The 7,830-nt window shown below is 43.0% G+C and overlaps 1 protein-coding gene across 2 annotated transcripts in view; it reads left to right on the top strand.

Annotated features, from left to right (window-relative positions):
- Positions 1 to 522: 522 nt before the first annotated feature.
- The window catches only part of WWP1 (WW domain containing E3 ubiquitin protein ligase 1), a 59,248-nt gene continuing 51,940 nt past the window's right edge, over positions 523 to 7,830 (top strand). For both annotated transcript variants that reach the window (XM_071554226.1, XM_071554225.1), the window contains exon 1: positions 523 to 1,129. The gene's annotated coding sequence lies outside the window, so the exon portion shown is untranslated. The remainder of the gene's footprint in view (positions 1,130 to 7,830) is intronic.

Genomic DNA, 7,830 nt, shown 5'->3' with positions numbered 1-7,830 from the left:
GTACGAAGCCAGAGCTTCATTAGTCGTCAGCGTAAGGCACAGCTTCAGCCTCACATGTTTGAGCATATTAAGTACTTCTAGGTTTGTAAACCCGCAGGGAACGCTCGCGTTTTCTGTAAGGGGAAAGCCAGCCCCGTGCCCATGCCGGGACTGGCGGAGGTGCCGCTGGGGCGGGGGTGCCCTGCAGCGGGGCAGCCCCGCCGCCGCCGTCGAGGGCTGCGAGGAGGTGCCTCTCCCCCGCCCACATCCGTCTGCCCGAGAACGGAAAAGGGTAAGTTACTCAGAGAGGAAAAAGAGGTCCGGCGGTGGAGAACGGGGACCAGCCGGAGGAATCCCGCTGCCAACCGGACAGCAGCTCCTGTCACGGTGGCGGCTGAGCGTCCCGGCCCGGGCGCAGGAACCCGCCCTGCCTGCGCGGCCGGAGAGGGAGGGCGGGAGGCGGGTGGAGGAGACGCCCCCGCCTTTATCGCTCGCACAGCAGCGGGGTGTGTTGGGTCTCGGCTGCGCCGACGCAAACAAGCCTTCTCGGTGGACAGCGATTCTCGGAGCCCTTCTTATCCTGCCCCAGCAGCTCTGCCCAGCGCACGGCGATCCGGCGCTGCAGCCCGACCCCGCCTTCTCCGCGCTCGGTTCCGTGCTCTCGCTTCGTCTCCCCGCCGCGCCGCCCGACTTGGTTCAGCCCGGGGCAGGCGCTAGGAATAAGCCCTGTCCCCTTTGAAGAGCCTCGGTTCAGGCTCGCCTGCTCCCTCCCACTGCTGCTGCGCACTGCTCGGTGCCGACTGGGCCCTCCCGCCCGGGCGGCGGCAGCGGCTCCAGCTCCACAAGTTCCTGCTGCCCGTGCCCGGGGAGCGCGCACGAGGCTGGCTTGGCCGTCGGGGGCGCCCGGCGGGAGCAGCAGCGGGAGCAGCAGAAGCAGCAGGAGCAGTACCAGGAGGGGCGGCGGCGGGAGGAGGACTGCTGTGCAGGAGCCGCCGATGCTGCTGTGAGATGGCATCATTCTGCGCGGCGGCGGCGGCGGAGCGCGGCGCGGAGGGGTGAGGAGCCGCCGCGGCGGCGAGGAGGCGAAGAAGAAGAGAGAGGTGGGAGGAAGGAGAAGGAGGCGGTAGCAGCTGTGAGGCTGCGACCCACGGTAAGAGAACAAAACCGGCTGTGCCGCAGCCGCTTCGGTTCGCGGTGTGGCCCGGCAGACACACGGGTGCCGGTCTCGTCGCTCTTCGCCTCCGCTCGGCCGTAGGGGAGTGGGGGCGAGGGTAGGGGGGTGGGCGGTGGACGGGTGCGAGCTGCCGCTGTCACCGAGGGGCGGGGAGGAGAGGAATGGGCGTGGGGGCTAAAATGGCGAAGGGAGCTGTAGCGAGGTCTCGGTCTCTCTTTTCCGGCGCTTCAACTCCTCGCACCCCTCGGGTTCTACAGGCGGGGGGCGGTGGCGGCTGTTGCTTCTCCCCTCCCGATGCCCTACATGGTGCCCGGAGGATTGCTGTGTTTCCCTGTCGTCTCCCACTCTGGCTCGAGTCTGGATAGAGCTCAGGGCCTCTGGGCCCGCACCTGGCGAGGGGAGGGAGGGTCGGGGCTGTGTTGAGCCTGTGGAGGTGTGCGTCGGGAGGAAAAGAGAGGGGGAGCGTCGCCGGTGTCCGGTGTCACGCGAATAACCTTGTTTATTCCTGTCTCCGGCCTTTGCGAGGGTGACTGAGGGCTGAGTCCTGACCTGTGTCAACGCTGAGTGGATTGCGAGAGCCTTTAGCGGCCGAGAGTCAGGCAGGCAGTTACACGGCCGGCCCTCAATTGCTTATCTGCGGGGTGAGAACAAGAGAAGGATATTGTTACCTTCCAGTTCACCTTCCTTTGATGAAGCCGGGGAGGGAGAAGGTGAAGAGCCGCTTCCCCTCCAGTGCACTGCTGTCATTCATCTCGGTGCCATAGTGTGCCTTGGCTCACGGGCGGGGGGCACAGCGGGGTGCGAAGTGGTTTCGGGCACCGCTGAGGTTGTAGGCGTCCGCTTTTCTCTCAGGGTCCTCATGATGTATGTTTGGCTGAGCAAAGTGTGTGAATTCAATACCTCAAAGGACCTGTTTGTGTCATCTTTGTTTATGTTGTTGCAAAATGTTACAACTCAGTGCAAATGTTTATTTACTTGGTTTTATTTGTAGTAGCCTTGTTTGGAAGGATACCAATTCTCATCCCAGTTTAACTAGGATGATCTAACTCTGCTTCCAGATCTATAAATGTTTAAACTATACATCAAAGAGAGAAAAGGGTTTAACACCATCTCATCATTTTAATGGGAGCTCTTCAGTGTTTGGGTGAAACTGTAAAAAGAGGTATTCATATTTCAGTTGTGTTTTCACAGGGCACCTGTGTCACATAATAAGTCATCAGGATATTATACACTGAAAAAACCTTCAGGTTATGCAAGTTTAATAATTCTGGCTTACTAGGTGATGCAGTCACTGACTGCAGGTAGATGGTTTATATCGGGTCATACATGTGAAAGGCATATGGCCTGCATAGTAATAAGAGTCTCCCCTTAAAACTGGTCTTCTGGTTTAATCCCTCTGTGGTATAGAAACAAACTAATTATTGTTGGCTGTGATAATGCTTCACTAACTTGGACTGGTTTTTGTTTTGTTTTGTTTTGTTTTAATTTTGTATACTGCCTTATCTGAGTCTGTGTTGGTCAAGGTATAAACTGAATTATTAATTCTCATTGATTTCAATAGTAATAAAGGTTAAAGAAATTTTGTATAGAGAAAACATCTGACAGGTTTTTCATAATTTTGAGAAAGATTTTACAGCTGCGAAAGCAGTTCACCTGGACTCTTGACAAAGATGCTTTCAAATGGGGCAACTAGAAGTCCTTTCAGTTGATGTTGCTTGTGAAACTGTGGGTTTAGAATCCCTTTGGCACCTCTTTGATGTGTATTTTGAGCTATATTTTAAAGGTCTGATCCTATAAGTGCTTCTAACTTCAGCAACTTAGTCCTATCAGTAGACTTTTCCCAATGGTACTGGAGAATAATTCCCTTAAATATATAATTATACTTGAAAACTTGAGAGCAGTTTTACATACCTGGGACTGACTTAATCTCTTGGTATAGGACATCTGGTTACCAGAAGAATATGGATTATTTTTGTGGGGAAAACCAGTTTATATTTGTTGCTAAACACCAATGAAAAAAAAAATTATAGGTCAGCTGGTATGTTTTTGTTAAAGTGTTGGCAATGAAGTTTAAATAATCATCTGTCTACAAGAGCTCCTTAAATCACAGGAGTACAGATTGAGTTTGGAGCCAATCCTTTTTCCTGAGTCTGTGGAACCCTTGGGAAAAGGAGAAATGTTTGCTCGTTTTGTTGCTTTGCATTTTCCTTCTTTTCTTTCCATGTGAAGTTGGAAATTTTGATAAGTTGGAATTTTTACCCACTTCCCTGTTGTTTCTTATAAAAGAGTGTGTACAGGGAAAGACATTTCTCCTGGGCTTTGGATACAAAGAAGAATTAGGGGTAAGGGTCCACAACATTCAGTTTCCTCATGCTTTGGTATTCCTATGTCATTAAAACATTCGACTTGAAAACTTAGGTGCCATAATAAAAAAAAATCATGACCTAGCCACGTTTATTAATTGGAAATGGGTACTCTGCACTTAAAGCAAACACTCACTGTTAGCTTAAAAAAACTCCCACAATCTAACCCAAGTTCCTTTTAGAATTGAGATAATGAAGTGTGAAGGCTTGATGAGGTAATGGATGGAGTGATAAACAAAAATAAGTGCTTTCTGCAAGCTGTGGTTAAGTGATTCTTGTAAGTTACTTTTAACTTTGTTAAAAACCCATTTTTTTTCATAAAAACCAAAGAGAAGGAGTGAAGCTCTTGGTAAAAATGTTGTATCTTTTAAGTGAGGTTAGTACTACATTTACCTGCTTCTTCACAGTGGAACATTCATCTACAATTGCATCGCGACTCAAAATCAGAAAAGCTGCTGCAATGTCTTCCTGTATGAAAGTGTGTATGCTGGGGCAGGTTCCGCGGTTTCCATGGTAGTGTCGTTTTAACCAAAATCATGTAGATTTTGCTGTCCTTATGAACTTGTAAACCAGAACTGCTGAATTCTTCCTTTGAATTCTGAGCTAAGTGAAGCATAACGACATTTCTTCATATTGCTTTGGTCTATGTCCAAATGCAGACAGTAGGAGCTGGTTACATCCAGGTTCTTCTTTAAAAATTTGTTGTCATTGCATCAGTAGCCACTTTCTCTCTGTGTAGATGTTTGTAATCTGCTGGTGTTTTTTTCTTTGGTGACATGAAGTGGCCATAGGTAAGAACCACTGGAAGTATCCGAGGTCTTACCTTTGTTTTCGTGGAGGAAAATAATATGGCTGGAGAGAGAAACCTCTTCTTCCTCATCAGCAGGAGTTGGGATTGTCCAGAAGAGGCATTCCAAAGGCTTGCAGCAAAGTACAGGTCTTAGAGTGGTGCACCTGCTTATTTTTTTCCCCTGTAGAACAGCGACATAGTATGGTTTTTGCTAAAATATACTCCAATACTTTTTAATGGAGTAAGAAGGAGTATTTGTTTTTAATTGCTGTCTGTAAGTGAAAAGTTCTAATTCCTGCTGCTTGGGATATGTATTTGCTGTGTTTGAGGACCTGCTAATTTAATTAGAGGCATACTTAAGTTTGGCTCTGTTTTGCAAGTGTAGTGTTGCTTTACAGAGGAACACTGGAGATGTAACAGAAACTTAAATGTTTCTGTTACATGTAGGACTTAGTAACTATTATACATATAGCATGAAACAATCATTGCACGTTTGCAGACTGTACTGCTGCCATAGCAGCATATGTATGGCAAAGAAACCTTTGTCAATGTTTAGGATTGTGTCAACTCTTACTATAATATAATGTACAGTTTGATAATTCAGTATTGCCAGAAAAAGCATTTTCAAAATTCTGTTAAAAGACAATGTGGCTTTGGATGTAGTTTATAAATTCTACTGATTTTAAAAAATCAGCTGAAATTTACTGTGCTGGTTGTGTTACTATCTAATGGCTTTTGTCTAAAACAAAGTCTTCAATAAAAAATTAGAGTGACGCGTGTATTTGACAAAGCAGATTACATTCTTGGGCTTTTATTAATCATCATTTCCTTTTTGCTTATGCTCTGCTCTAAGTAGCTAGGGTCTGAGCATATGTGCATGTAACCAGCTCAAAACCTGAATACTACTTAAGATCAGTGAAGATGTTAACTTGGAGTGATGTAACTAGTACAGCCAATAGTCTTCTTTTGCAGTGAAATTCAGCTCTGATGTCTAATATAGGGAATCTTTCATTGGCTCAAATGACTTTGTAGTAATTTTTTTTCAATTATAATTATTTGTTACTGAAAACACAAGTAGGACTGTCTCTTGATTTGTCTTACATGTAAATGACATTGTGACTGCAAATGTATGTTAGTAACTGACCTTCTCAAGTAGTTCCAATGACACAGAATTATTCCCATGTACTTTTATTCCATTAGGATTTTAGACATATTTTGCAGAAAAACGTTGTGGAGATAGAAGAACATAATATAAAAACCTCTGAGAGAGGGAAGCCACATTTTTAAAATAAACAGTAAAATCATTCCGTTTTACACATTTAAGTATCTTCGCCTTGCAGCCTGAAGTGGGCAGAGAAGAGCTCTCTCACTGTACTTCTGTGAGCATAGAAAGAAGTATACAGGGGATACTCTGGACATTTCTAGTTGTTGGGGCTTCTAACCCAGATTTTTTGCTATAAGCTTTTAAATGGAGCAGGAGATTAGCAGGAGAGACCTTTAAAAAAAAGAAACAACTAAGACGGTTTTATCCATTCCTCATAGGGGTGGGTGAAAATATGAGAGAACTTTGTATTGAATATGCACTTCAAGGTAGACAATGATTTCTCAGTATAAATCAAAGGAGCTGTAGTTTTACAATGATGTAGAATAAAAAGGAAAGATAAAGTTCATAAACTGTAAAATTGCACAATAAGCTTGGGCATCAGAACTGAAAAAATAACACATGTTCAGTTTTGAAACACAGTGCTCTACTAGTTCTTGAGAAATTCAGTAAGATTTTTTTTTTGATTGTTTGTAAGGATCAACTAAAACTGCTGAACAGATCATTAGTCTTGAAAGCTGACCTTGTTTTTACTAACTGGTATGTCGAAATTAGCTGCCTTGTATTTCCTAGCATCCACGATGACATGAGAGTATCTGTTTGTAAACATAACAATCAAAAAGCAAAATAAAATAAAAAAGGAAGGCTCAGTAGAAGATGAAGAGTAATAGGATTGCCAAACTTCCCTTTTCCCCCCGGGGTTAGAAGTGTGGAAGCTGCTTTTTCTTAAATTTCAGTTCCCTTTATTCTTCCATTCTTGGCACAGTTTATTTTCCACTTCCAGCTATCTTCTTACAGTGTTATCATTTTAAAAAATGATTGCTGTCTTACTGTAGCTGGAAAGATTTTGGGCTTAAAAAAAAAAGGAAGAAAAGAGGTTTATTTTGACTTGTGGATGTCAGTTAGAAGGACAGGAAAAATTCAGTTAGTATTGAAAATCTGGTGGAGGACTGATATCTGTATGTAATTTCAAAATAAAATAAAATAAAATAAATCCCTGGCTGAATGTCTTGTGAGAGGTTGCTGACAAAATATGTTGTCATGAGATGGTGAGTTAAACTGCATTATTAAGGGAACAGCCATGGGAAAGAAAACTAGTTGGAATCTTAGTTTGTAATGTGACAAAAAGTTTGCTGCTGATGAACTGGCCAAATCTATAGGCAGTGAACTTATTTATTGAGTAATGGAAGTTGAACTTTCAGAAGGAAATAACAGTTGGTAGTTTAATATTTGGTGATAGGTACAATTTTTGTGTTAACATAGGAGACCTAATGTGTGTTGGAAGGAGTAGCTACAATTATTCCTCAAAATGAGGTGTAAATTAAATATTTGGTAGCAAGACACCAACATAGTTATGAATTGTTTCATGAAAATGTCCCATCAGGAATGGAATAAAAAACCTAAATATTGGAATGTGTTCAGAATATAACATATACTAGCTTGCATATTATTTTTATTTTATTTTTTTATAGCCGATTTGAAAGGGTTACTATTCTATGGCAAATGATTCTGGGGATCTCCTAGATTTATCTCTTTTACAGATGGACTGTTTGGTTCCTTTGTTTTTTTGTGTTTCGTTTTTAATCAGGAAAAAATAACTGTTTGAGGAGAAAATCAGAATAGTATTGCTCCTGGGCAAATAAAAGGAAAAATATTGTTAATTGTTAGCATTAAAAAAAAAGTGAAGAGCGGCCTCTAGGAGAGGCCCACAAAACCTTGAATAGAATGTGAGTAAATTTCAGCTTTTAACCCTGTGTTATACAACTAAACAAGGACATGTTAGAGCCCACTTTGAAAAATTGAGGAGGGTAGTCAAGAAGTAATTCTTACACAATTCAGTTGAGATTGGCTGATACATGATTCAAAAGAAGGAATAAATTGTTACACAGGCAAGGAGAAAATCCATTGCTAAGTAATAGGGATTTTAATATAAAAAAAGATCATACAGATCGTACTTTAGTGCATAAACTAAGTGCATTTGTAATAATTCTTATGAGCAAGTTAGTCTAAACTGCCCAATATAGCCTTTCTTATGTTTTTGTATGGTTTTATATATTATATATTTTTTCTTTGAAAGCAAGTTGTCCCTGACAGTTGTATTAGAGCTGGTTGCTGTTCTGGTCTGTTTTGTATAAATCTATTATTCTGGTTGCTTCAGTTTCAAAGCTTTGAAGGCCATAAGACATTAAAATTAGATTAAATA

Source organism: Pithys albifrons, chromosome 4, assembly GCF_047495875.1.
Source record: "Pithys albifrons albifrons isolate INPA30051 chromosome 4, PitAlb_v1, whole genome shotgun sequence".
NCBI lineage: Eukaryota > Metazoa > Chordata > Aves > Passeriformes > Thamnophilidae > Pithys > Pithys albifrons.
Note: the sequence above shows the minus strand (reverse complement) of the source record. Positions and strands in the feature narration are given on the sequence as shown.